Below are 13,068 nucleotides of genomic sequence, written 5' to 3' on the forward strand. Positions count from 1 at the left end.
ACTTACAATTTATTGCCTATAATTAATTACACTCACAATCATTTACAAGGAAAAGATTGTACCAATAAACTGGAGACCTTTTAAAAAGGACTGTGTATTACTTCAAAATGATAGGCTTCCCTAGCACTTCCACTACTACACTTTGACTAAAAAGGTTCTTGTTGAAATAGTGAATTCTCTGCCTGGGCCCATCCCAGCTCTCCTGAGAGCTCTGACTTCAGACTTGCTGCGAAGGCTGCATTCTTCAGCAGTAATACTGGCAACACCCAGGATTTTGTTTCGAGGCTTGGTATATCAGTGGTCTTGCATTGTATGGTTTTTAAAGCTTCAGAGATCACAATGAACAGATTACATGAAAATTTCAGCTTTCTTTTGACAGAATTAATTTCCAACTTCACTAGAGAAATGTTGAAAAACTATTTTTGTAAAAACTTAGGGATGCAAAAGGCAAATAAACCCAAGCTTTTTTACAGTAGAGATTTTCTAGGCTGATATGTTGGGTTTGCATTCTGTTTCATATTTCTAGCACTCAGCATTGATGATATTAATGGTGGGATTTTATATAAAATGTTAAACATTGAAGAAGAGCAGTCACCTGTCTGAACCAGTAGAACCTTTACAGGTTAGTAGGGCTGAGATCCTCCTGCATCCCAATTAATAACCAGCTGCAAAATCCATTGCTTATATAAATCGTTGTGAAACAAAGAGGGAATTAAGTATAGTGAGGGCTTTGTTTTGGTGGACTTGTTCAATGGAAAGCAAAATGGTAGTTAGTACCAAACACACTTCCTCAAGAGAATGAATCGGGACAACAGAAATCCCCCAAAGTAGGAAGTGTGTTTCCCAAAGGATTTTTGGCTTTTTTTTTTTTTTTTTTAAACTAGGGTTATAATTTATTTTTAAATGTAATTCCTAACTTCCCTAGTGCAAACCCTGGGTGATGTCAAGCCCCACACTGTTGTCCTCTTGAGTCTGTAAACAGACAGAATTAAACAATAGCATCCCTAAGTGGGAACTTTCTCCATTCATCTTAATGGACTGTTAATTATGACCACTTAAATGCCCACAGTGTTAACCATTTCACCGCTGACTGCATTTCACCCAAACGGGCAGTTTATAGATGTTCATTTATCCACAGACAGGTAGATGTAAAACTCACAATTGATATACAGTTAAGTGGACTAAACAGTTAAGAAAGTTGTGAATATAGATTATGCAGCCAGATGAAAAATCTAACAAACATCTCCTGAATTTTATTGTTTTCCAGACTTGATCAAAATGATGCTTTCGGTGTCAATGGTGTCAACACTGCAACGTTATTTTTTGAGGGTTGTAGAGATTTAAATAGGATGGTGTTGGTTTTGTAGTACATTTTCATGTAGCAGAAAGACTGGTAAAGTATAGTTAATTGACTGACCTTGCACATCCTAAGTGACGTGGGAATATGTAATACCAGGATATAATAAGGCCAGTTGACTTTTTTTTAAGTTCAGAAATTTCTACAAAGCTATATCGGGAATGAAAGAATTTATTTTTAAAAGTCAGGTAAATCTTGTAAAAATTTCTCAAATACCTTCATTATTCCTGCTTATAAACTGATGCTACTAATGGAATTAACAGATATTACAAATTGAATCATTTGGGGGGGATGGGACCTGACAACTAAAAATCCCAGTGGTTTTGAAGAATTTAACACAACAGAACAATATTTGGAGTACAGTCCTGACAGGAATTAAATTTTTAATATTGTATGTACTGCATAAATAATAATTACCATAAGTACCTTAATCAAATTAATTTTGTACTACTAATTTAAGCTCTTCAAAAGTTCTAGGGGTAGTTCCTTCTCTCTTGAGCAAATGGATCTGGTATAATATGGACAGCCTTAGATTTCATTAAGTCTCCCTGGTTCCCCACATTTCCAGTGCATCACTGGCTCTTTGAGGAAAGTGTGATAGCCAAAAGGGACTGTGTCCAATTTTTTTGTCCACACCACAGGTTCTTCAGTAGTTCCTTCTGTCAGATCCTACGGTTGTTTCATGCTTGCACAAATGTCACATGTGGCCAAGCAGCTATATTATCAACCCAATGTTTGCCTACAATTTTAATACCTGCATTACAGCAGCCACCTGGGGGTTTGCAGTCGGCTGGCTAGCACAGGGAGAAGCAAGAGTTCAGAGCATTTACAATATGCAAACCCCTCCTAAATACCTTCTCAGTCTGCTGGTGGTTACAACCACCACCATGGCACTGCCACTGGCTACCCTTGAAATGCAGATACTCATTTTTGCAGCGAGCTCTGGTTTCCAGAGTACATGGGACAGCCAACACGCCACTCCACAATGACTAGAAAACAACAACAGATCTGCCAAGTAAAGCAGCTCTGAACACAGAAACCATTTTAAAAAACCCTGAGAACTCAACAACTGTTTATGCTCAAGCGTGTGGTCCATTTTCCCCATTTAGGCACTTTAAGGTATCAATACTTTTTTAAATTAAGAAGTAGTTGTAAATGAGCAGTCAGGCCCATGTAGTCAGCATGTAACGCTGGCAAGAACAGTACATGGGCCGGTGCATTGGGTCTACCACCACTCTCAAGACCCCCCTGATAGTTACCATAGAGATAGTAGGAGCCACAAAGAGCTTCGATCACATTACTGGCTGGGAGGGGGTCAATTTGTATGCGCGAGCCCTGCTGGGATTGAAAGAATGCAGAGGAGGACAGGAAAGATAATAGAAAAATAAGTGAAGGGAGAATACAAGAAATAAGAAAAATGAAAGAAAGAAAGAAAGGAAAGGGGGGAGAGAGAGAGATGGGGGACAACCAAAGGGAGTGAGGGATCTCAGAAGCAAAAAGCCAGCAGAAGGGCCAAGGGGAAATGAAGAGAGAAGGAGAGAGAAAGCGAGTGAGAAATTCATCTTGAGCAGGCAGCACTCGTGTCACTGCCTGACGGGAACTGCTGCTCCAGAGGAGCTAAGCCAGCGGCACAGCCAGCTGCAGGAGGGGGTGGATGGATGGATGGATGGATGGACGGATGGACGGATGGACAGATGGACAGATGGACGGACAGACGGACGGACGGACGGATGGATGGATGCCTGCAGCACCTGACCCACACCAGCAAAACTGCTCCAAACACACAGTGGAGGGGATCAGAGGAGAGAGGGGCTTTTGCTGTCATATACTCACAGGTCAGCAGCCCAAACGTGGTGCTGACTGAGCCAGCGCCACAAAAGCAAACAAGTTTCTTCTTTAGACTCTTCAACCCAGGGCACTGAGGGCTCAGGGCTGGACAGGTTTTGCCTCTGAGAGCTGTGACTGCCTGGGGCTGGTGGGGCTGGAGCTTCGGCAGCTGCTCAGGATCTCCGGGAGAGCCAAGGCAGCCTCGGTGGCCCCAGATGCTGTCTGCTCACCTACACTTACCCTGCCAGATTACTGGATGCGCCTTCAAAGATGCTAGCAAACCTTTCTAAACTATGGTATCACCTGGGTTCCTACTCCAGAAAGTACTCTACTCTGAGAACGCTGTGTGACTAACTAAATCAGCAGAGTATCCAAAATACCAAACCCTGGAAATAATCCCTTATGGATGTCTAAGTGATGGCTGTATTGTTGCAAAAATCTGTTGTTCCTCTGCAGGTTAGTAATGGCACGGCAAAAACCTGCTTGTCTGTCAAGAGGAATACTACCAAAGTCAGAGAGAGAGAGAGAGAGGTAATAGGATTCGATGCATAACCAATAGTAGTTAAAGAAAAAAGTCTTATTTGGTGGCATGTTCATTGGCCCTGTACCTCACAAAAGGTAAGGGTAACAAAGAACGTTCTGCTTCGGCAGTCTCATCCATGCCATAGCATCTCTTTGTGCCGCAGCAGCTCGCCTTGCAGGTCTTCCCCGGACATGCACAGCTTCACAGCCTCGCGCTGGTACTCAGCTTCAGTATTGGGAGTTCGTATGTCGGCAGAGGAATGCCCCAAAGGCTGGCAGAGCAGCAGGCTGCTGTACCGTACCATCGCTTCATGGCTGTGCAACAAAAGAATTTTTCCTGAGGAGAATGACGATCTGCTGAGTTTTTCTAAGATACACCGTGTTTTTTTCCTAGCGGGAGCATCACAGTACTCCCCCGCTTCAGGGCCAGCCCATTCAGCCTCATGAGACAGACAACATCCCCTACATTTTCTTACAGAGAAACAGATTTAAATACATTTAGTGAAAATCAGCATGGATTTCACAGATAATCCCCAACTGCCAATAGCACCCACTGGCCCAACTGCAGTATCATGTGCTCAGTGTATTACATAGACCAGCCTAGAACAAGGCTAGGTGGGTTTTTTTTTTAATTAATTAATATTACATTTGTATCATTCCACTTTTCAAGCCAATTGTCAAACTGACCATAAATGAGATTTCTCCCTTGCATATTACCACCAAAGACGAGTTACCCCTGAGATCAACGGCATTGCCTTGGAGTTAAAAGCACACAGATGTCTGAGTAACAGTAAAATTACTGAAGTATGTAAAAGCCTCTAGAAATGCTGTAAAGCAGCTTTTCCATATATAGAAATGTCACCATTTTAAGTCAAATACATTGTGATTTTAGCTTAAAAAGCCCTCCAAAGCAACACAAACTAAATTGAAAACACTTTCGGTTCAGAGCAATATACTCTTTATATAAAGCTGTAAAGTATAGCATGAAAATGGCACATATAAAATTGTAAAGTGCCTTTGTAGGAAAACCCAAAGAGTTTTACACACAAGCTCCCGAACTGTCCTATGCAAAAGATCTACTCTTTTTTTTTTTTTTTTTCATGCAATTTATAATACAGAATCATTTTTAAAAGAGATGGTGTTGTCCTAGCCACAGATATTTTCAAAGATCTCAAAGCCTGCTTCCAGCCCTTCCCTTATCACCACCACAAGTGTAGGGATGGGATCCTCCAGTAAGCCAGTCCAGTAGTTTCCATCTAAGCCCATCCCAACCCCAACAGCCTCAGGCTGCTGAAGTCATTAAGATTTTTATGAACATCTACTAGCCAGATGAGTCCTCACTTCCAAATCCCTTACAATTTTTTCCACTACAAGAAAACTTTCCAAAAGCTGGGTAATAGGCCCCAAACGGTTCTTTCAGCACTAATGTGAACGGGAAACTAAAAAACCGTCCAGCAAGTAATTTGTACAAGTCTCTTAAATCTTGAAAATGAGACTACTCATTTTCTAATAATAAATCTTTACTGCGGCTAATCTTATCTTCCTTCTACAATAAACTCCTAATTATTACCTTTCCAGCCAACATATCTGTGATTTTAAAAGTGTGTGACAGCAGTAAAAGCAAGTGCTGGATCTTAAGACCAAAAAAAAAGGAAATACTTAGGTTAGGCATACAGAAGATCCTTGTTTTCTAAGCTCCGAACAACATGATATAACGGAACAAGTTACAAGCTGGGAGCAAACTATTCATGCTAGAGAAGTCAAGGACAGTCACGGCTGCTCCTGCGCCTGACAGCTCTGAGGAAGCTCCACCTTCTTCTTGACGAGACCTGCACTGCCCAAATGAAAACGAAAGAGGAAAAGTACTTCTTTTTTTTCCTTTCTTCATTTTAACTTATAGCCAGTCAAACGCAGAATCCATTACTAAATACTAAAGGCAAATGAATAAAACATTTTTGCAAATATTTGCCTAAACTCAGAACTTTGCACATCATTAATTATGAGTTTTATCTCCCATTTATACTGGAAGTACCTCAGGGCCAGCAACCCTGTGAGGCCCAACAATACCAAGCACAGTGTGTGTAATGGCACAGACCTTTTTTGTATCACTTTCACTCTGCTGAGGCTAAGCAAATTACAGAGAGTATCTAAGAAGCTAATTTTTGAGTTTCAAGTTATTTATATCATCCAGGAAAAAAATAATGTCAGATAAAGTATGTCCTCAAATAAAACTGAAGATCTCAGTTTTGACTTGCAGCTACATGTCACTACCTATTCTCAATGAAGCTATAAAAGAATAAATATTTAGAGAAGTGATCTGAACAACACATCCACCTCAGAAAACCAGAAATGTTTTCAGGGATTCTGTAAAAAGAAAAGAAGACCAAAACTGTTCACAGCAGTTCTGCTGCCGTTTTACTGCACCTCTTCACAATCATCTTTTATACATTACAATGGATTTAACTGCACTGATTTTTAAACAGATATATTTACAAACAGCACTCAGCTTGTTGAACCAATTATTTTTTACCAATATATGTACTACTCTAATAAGCACTTAACAGTTGTTTGCAGAGCCTGGTGTGGCAATGACCCAACAAGAAAACAAAATAACCAGAACATCTCATCCATTCAGAGTAAAATATAAAGCCACCAGTCCCTTTGGCCTCAGTTATTTGGAAGTTTCCAGATATTCCTTGCCCCTCTGGAAGGCGCGGATAGAAGTATGCCCACACCTTTCCCCATCTGTTTACCTACTAAGGTGCAATCTAGTGCTAAGGTTTTGTCACCAAGCTATGATGATGATAAAAGAGTACTTAGAAAAAAAAGTCTGAGCCCATCTCATGTAACAATGCTTTAGGTATATTAGGGCAAATGAACTTTATGAATAAAAGCTTTATTCTTTACAGGAAAAATATTATATCTCTTTTTCTTCCTGTGAATATATTTCTTTCAGGCAAAATACATATTTTGAGTCATCATTAAAAAGGCATTTTTCAACTTACCTGATTTGGCAAGCAGATAAGTTAAATTCATTTATTTCTTCTATTTATTTCTACAAAATTTCTTTGTCCTTCATATTTGATGGACAAAATATAGAGATGTATCTCCTTAGTCCTTCTTTGCACCCTGTTTCCTCCCTGGAACCCTACATACCTTTCCCACATAAATCAGAGTTTCATGACATTTAAATGCATTTCCTTAAGCTTTCAACAAATTTGATATGGCTTTCCTCTCTGGGCCCTATAGCAGTCCCCAAATTCCCAGTATTATTCAATCTAGTTGAAATCTTCCTGTTTCTTAGATAACACTTACAATTTGACCTGAGCGTTGCTTTCATTTTTAGAATGACCTGCCCATTAAGAAGTCAGCGCCTGCTTTTCTAGGTTATTGTTTCTAGTTTATACATTTTTTTTTTCTCTCAGAGACAAGTTTGTAGTTTTAGCCTCTGATGGAGCTTGTCATTCGCATTTTAGTAATTTTGCTCACTTTGCTTTACACAAATACTATTCTTTTGAGACTCCTACATGTTCCAATAGTAAAAAATGACTAGGAAGCTGCTTGATTTCATAGCGGCTTTTGATCCAAATAGTCTCAAGGAATGCTGTACAAACATCAGGATGCCAACGAAACAGCTGCTAAATATATTTTAATGTATCAAACACGGGGAAAAGTATGGCACTGAGAAATTAAAGGAAAAATGTTCAGATACATTAAGTAAAGCTGTAGCAAGGTACTGAAATAATCAGGAACTGCATATGCAGTACCTCAAAATCTCCTTGAAAAATTAGAAACTTTAATAGGAACAATACAGTTCTCAATAGGAACCTTATCCTTAGCAATTAGGATTAGAAATACTGCCCAAATCGACATTAAAGAAATCAGTAAATGTATAAAATTAAGTAGTTCTGCCTTGCAATGCTATTCTTTAATCTTCAGACAATGGTCTCCAGCCATCCCTGTATTTTTTATTAGCTATCTTTGGCCTTTTTAAGTGTGTTGTTTCTGCTGAGCTTATGTGCAAAGGAGTAGGTCCAAAGTAAGCAAACAGCAACGAGGAAATAAATAAATAATCCCAGGGAAGGAGCATTTCTGAGCCTGTGTAGCTGAACCACTGACTTATTGTCTCTGCTGTCACCACACACACCCCATTTAGTTGTCTGTTCCTTTTTCAAAAAAAAAAAAAAAATTAAAATTTGGGAAGGCCTAACCAGCATTAGTAGTCTTACAATTCTTAATAAAAAAGAGAAAGCTATTTTGCATCTATAGGAAAACAAAAAGCATCTGAAATCAGCATATTGTATTTGTTTTCATCATCAGTTGGGGGGGGCAGGGAGGAAAAAGGAAAGAAAAAATAAAGACAGCTGTTAATCCATTTTAGTAAAAGTGGGAAAAATCCTGGGGATTTTCTCAGCCTAATTTCAGCCTAGAGTGATTTTTATGGCCAAACAATGAATCCTTAGAATAATTGGTTCATATCATGAATACACAACAAACTCTGAAGCCAGGGCCTGATCCAATTTCCAGGGTAATCGGTAGGAATACCTCCTTTGACTTCGGTGACAGTAACAATGTATGGTATCATTAAAAATAAAAAAAATCTTTACAAATGAGTTCTGGGTGAATACAGACCAATTGTTCGTTTATGTTGCACGAGCTCTAAAAGTGTTTTTGCAGCATTACATGTGACTTACATCGATGCAAACAGATCAATATAAATCGTGGGTAAAAAAAGCACCATCACTTAGAGAGGTACTAAATTTCCAGACCACAGTATTCAGATTATGATTATTTATTGCCATTGTACGGAGATGAAAGGCTGTGGCGTTCCTTCCAGCTTCATTGCTTCGTGCCAGCTCAATTCTGCGAGAGGGATGATGTTAGAAATGGAAGGCTACAGTAACGTTAACTATGCTGTTTCCCTCCAACATCCATTTTGTTCCAAAGAAACACTTGCCAGAGATTAAAATATTCAAGATGGCTGTTTTCTGCACCCTTTCTGCGAGCTCCACAGTTTTGCACGCTTCGAATATGCCGGGTCCCCGTCTTGATTAAGACTATGAATGTTTTATTTCCCATCTTGCCTGCCTCCCAAGTCATTAAATACTGGCCAAAGTTCAAAGGGGGTTGCCTAAAAACTGCCTCGTTTCCAGCCCGGACACCGACGCAGCCCTCCGGCCGCCGTTTCGGCTGGATGCCGCTCCTGGACCGCCACTCGCCGGGCGCTGCCGGCGGAGGATGCGCGGCAGCCGGCGGAGGATGCGCGGCGGGACACCCCCCACCCCCGCGCCCCCCAGCAGCGCGGCCCGGCCGTGCGCAGGCAGGGCCCCCGCCGGGGCAGGCAGGGCCGGGGGGGGGGGGGGGGGGGCGGGGGAGGGGGCAGCGCCCGGGAACGAGGAGGCTCCGCGGGGGCGGCCGGGCCCGCGCCCCGCACCTGGATTTCCGCGCCGGCCCCCGCCGGCCCCTCCCGGGCTGCTATTGAGCAGCTGCGGGGCGGGGCGGCCCACGGCAGCGCCGCGGGGGCCGGGGGGGGCGGCGGGGCCGCGGCTCTGCTGCCGCCGGCGGGGGCGGGGCCCCGGGGGCGCCGCAGCCCCGCCCGCTGGCAGGAGGCAACGGGGAGCCCCGGGGATGGGAGGAGAGGGGGCGGCACGGATCCCCCCCCCCCGCTCCCACGCACGGCCGACCTCTCCTCTGGGGTTTCCCGCGGCGGGGGCAGAGTGTTCTTTTGTCCTCGCGTGTCGTCCCGTGTACCACCCCACCCCCCCGGAGTAAAGGCGGGGGTCGGCTCGGGTCGGGAGCAGCCGGGCTCCCCTCGCCCCGCCATTGCTCCGCTGGCCGCGGCGGGGAGGGGGCCCCGCACCCACGGGCAGCGCCGCGCTGCCCCCGCGCCCCCCTAGCGCCGGGCCGAGCAGCGGGCGGGGGCAGGCGGGCTCCCCGCCATGAGGTGCGGAGCCCCCGGGCGCTGCCCGCGGAGGGCGGGGGGGGGGGGGGGCGGGCGGCAGAGCTGTGCCCTCGGGCCCCGGGCCGAGCCCCCGGGCTGCCCGCGGCCCCGTCCCATCGCCGCGGGAACAAAGAGCCGCGGCGCGTTGCGGGTGGTTGGGGTTTGTCCAGGTGTTAGTGGCGCTGGGCGCAGAAATGCCCAGTCCTCGGGTTGTGGGCTTTCTCGGACGTTTCGACGGCGACTCCTCCCCAACTGCGTTAGAAATTGGGTAGCATATCGGTTAGAAATATTAACGCTGGAATTTAACTCGGTATTTGCTCAGAGGTCACGCTGAATATGTCAAGTCTTTTTCCTAAAAGTATCAGGTGATGCAGTCCCTTATTATACTCGGAGCGGCGTTTATCCTAAACTGCACAGAGATAAGTGGATTAACGAAAGAATCAGATGGTTTATATGGGTACATTACACAGCTATGTGAAGCTTTCTTTTTCATGGCTGAGAACAGAAAGCTTCCCTGACCTCCATAAAAATATTCCTTCGCACAAAGAAAGCTTCGATTCCCTATTTTCTCCCCCAAAAATGTATCAGGTTTCCCGTTTTCCACAACCTTAATTGTAATTAGTTAGTGAGCAGATGGGATGAGGCACTTTCCATGCACTTCTACAAAATGAGTTTATCAAGCACTTGCCTGAACGTCTCTATATTATCGAGCCCATGATGTGCATTTGAAAGAGCCTCCTTCTGTACACGTATCTCAGGAACACGGTGTGGAAGCTCACATACCGCGTCTTTTGTAACAGGTTTGATGGCGTACATTCGCACACCAACGTGCAACAACTGGAAGCAGCGTTAACAAACCTCGTGGTCAGCAATCATCACCTCTATGAAACGCGTCTGCGACTTGCTAGGGAAAGCAAGACCTGCTTTATGGGAGTAGAGCCGCTTGTCCTTCCTCCTGAAGTAGCAGTTTGGTAAATTTTAGCTCCTAAATTGTTCCTGCCTTTCCAGCCATTGCTGTTCTACACTGACAGGATCAATTTTTTGTTGTTGTCGTTGTTGATTCCTGTAAGCTGTTGATGTCTGCCTGGTAGCGAGGCAGTCCAAGCACGGACAAACGCAGATTTTAAAATTTCTGTCCCCTGTGAGGCTTTGCTGGCTGCAGAGGAGGCAGTGCTGCCGGGCTGAACACATCCTTCTGCTGCAAACAACGGGGAAATACCAAGAAGGGCATTTATCTAAATGACTCTAGTTAAAATAAAATTATACTGATCAGTAGGAAATATTTATGGGTTAAGTGTTGCTAACGGTAATAGGTGGGTCCTGCGGCGAGCTACAGCTACTCTGATGCTGAGCCCACGGCTGCCAGCTTCTCAAAATGTTTTACCGAAATGCAAGAGATGCGGATGATGGAAAAAAATATATGACAGCGAACTGCTGCAGATACAGCACATCAACGATTTAGGGTTTATTACTTTCAAAAGATTCTTCACTGTTTCTAAATACATGTCTTTTCTCCAGTATCTGAGCTAGCGAGGGCCGTATCTTGTCATCAACGGTAAATCAATGGCACAGCCTGACCTTTAAGAGGGCTGTATCCTTTATTCAAAACAGGCGAGTTGAAATGAAAGATCTGTGAAATACAACTTCACTGGGGAAGGGGGCATTTTTAATACGAATGCTGTTTTCTATAAACTGTAAATAGATCCTCGCAGAGTTGGCAGAAGTTGGTGTGGGAGGCAGCCGTATTTCACACCACCGAAACGCTCACTGCAATCGGCTCACGGGCTCCGAGGCGGCGAAGGTGCCAACTTCTAATTGATACGTTCAGGCGATGCTCCCAACGTAATTGCTTTTAACATTCATTTATGCAAAGCGGCTTCGTGCGGGCAGGGCGAGCGCGGCGAGGCAGCGGTGCCTGCCAGCAGGAACCGGGCCTGGAGACACCTCGGGCTGCGGGCGGGGCGGGGCGGGGCGCGGAGCCCCGCGGGCCGCTCCCCGCTGCCAGGCTGAGCCCCGGCCGTTGTGCGGGCTGGGCAGCCGCGCTGCCATCGTCCATCGGGGAGAGACGGAGCTGCCGCGTGTGCCTCCGAACTGCGCGAGTGAGCGCCGGCGATAGCGGCGACAGTCGTGCACAACCGTAATTATAATAATCCTCTCCAATCGCTTTTCTCCCCCGAGCCTCGCCTCCGACCCAGGTTATCCGATGGCGATCGCTCGAGTACCGGAGTGCCGTAAAAGCAGCGTCTCCTGAAGCAAACCCTACCCGCTCGGCATCACCGTTAACGATCATTATGCAGCGCAACTACGATATCTGCCTTTGCACCTTCCACCGCGGGAGCACGGGGCAAAGAAACTCCGAGGGTCCTGTCCCTGCCAGCCGCAGGACAGAGCCGGCCACGGCTGCTACAGCCCCGCCGCCGGCAGCGCTCGGAGCACGGGGGGCTCCGGGAACCCGCATCAGCGGAGGAGCGGAGACAAGGGGTCGAGGTCCCGCACGCAACCCCCCAACCCCCCCGCAGGCGGCCCCCCTCGCTGGGCAGGAAGGGAGGGACGCGACCCCGCGGCGCACGGGGGGGGGGAGGGCGGCGCAGACCGGGGGCCAATCTCGCCCCACGGGCGCCGTGGGCCGCCGGAGCGATCGCTGCCGGGGAGCTGCCGCCGCGCTCCGCTCCCCGCCGGGGGCCCCCCTGCCCAGAAGCACGCGGCGCCTGCCCGGCCGCCAGCGCTAATCTCACATCCTCCCCCGGCGCACACGCACAAAACGGCGGCCGGCTGCGGGGGGGAAGCGGGCGAAGCCAAAAGGGGAACCCCGTCCCTGGGTGGGCTCGAACCACCAACCTTTCGGTTAACAGCCGAACGCGCTAACCGATTGCGCCACAGAGACCGCCGCTGGGAAACACCTCCGCGGCGCGAGGGATGTGCTTCGGTCGCGCGCGCCGCCGCCTCCGCGCCCCCGGCCCGGCGCCTTGCGCCGAGCAAGCGAAACCCGGCGCCGAGATCGTGAGTTCTGCGCCCTGCGGAATGCTGCAGGAGGCCTGAGGGGACAGTGAGAGCGGCGGCCTTTCTTCTTCTGGCCGGTATGAAGGACTCATCCCCCAAATCATTGTTCACAACAGCAGCATTCTTCTTCTGAGGAATAAATTCGTGAATCGGTTAAAACAGCTTCTTGGCTGCTGCTAATTTATCCATTACACATGCAAGCCAAAATGTAATTCCTAAATTATTGCAAAATTGCCCTATTAATATGTTTAAACGATAATTTTAAGTGACTGCAGGGAGCAGTTAGACTGTTTAACACAGGCAACGTCCCTCTGCCTGTATGTAGGTAAATCATACTTACCTTCCTGAGTGACTGAGAACAGCAGTGGAGAAAAGCGAACACTCTTATTACCATTTTTTTGAAATCTACTTTCCACATTAC

At 46.3% G+C, this 13,068-nt stretch overlaps 1 non-coding gene across 1 annotated transcript; it reads right to left on the bottom strand.

Moving 5' to 3' along the window:
- Nucleotides 1–12,457: 12,457 nt before the first annotated feature.
- Nucleotides 12,458–12,531, bottom strand: TRNAN-GUU. The gene has a single exon. It is a non-coding gene; the product is annotated as a tRNA-Asn (tRNA).
- Between the last annotated feature and the right edge of the window lie 537 nt (nt 12,532–13,068).

The sequence above is a fragment of the Tyto alba genome, unplaced genomic scaffold (assembly GCF_018691265.1).
Source record: "Tyto alba isolate M040663 unplaced genomic scaffold, T.alba_DEE_v4.0 Super-Scaffold_38, whole genome shotgun sequence".
NCBI lineage: Eukaryota > Metazoa > Chordata > Aves > Strigiformes > Tytonidae > Tyto > Tyto alba.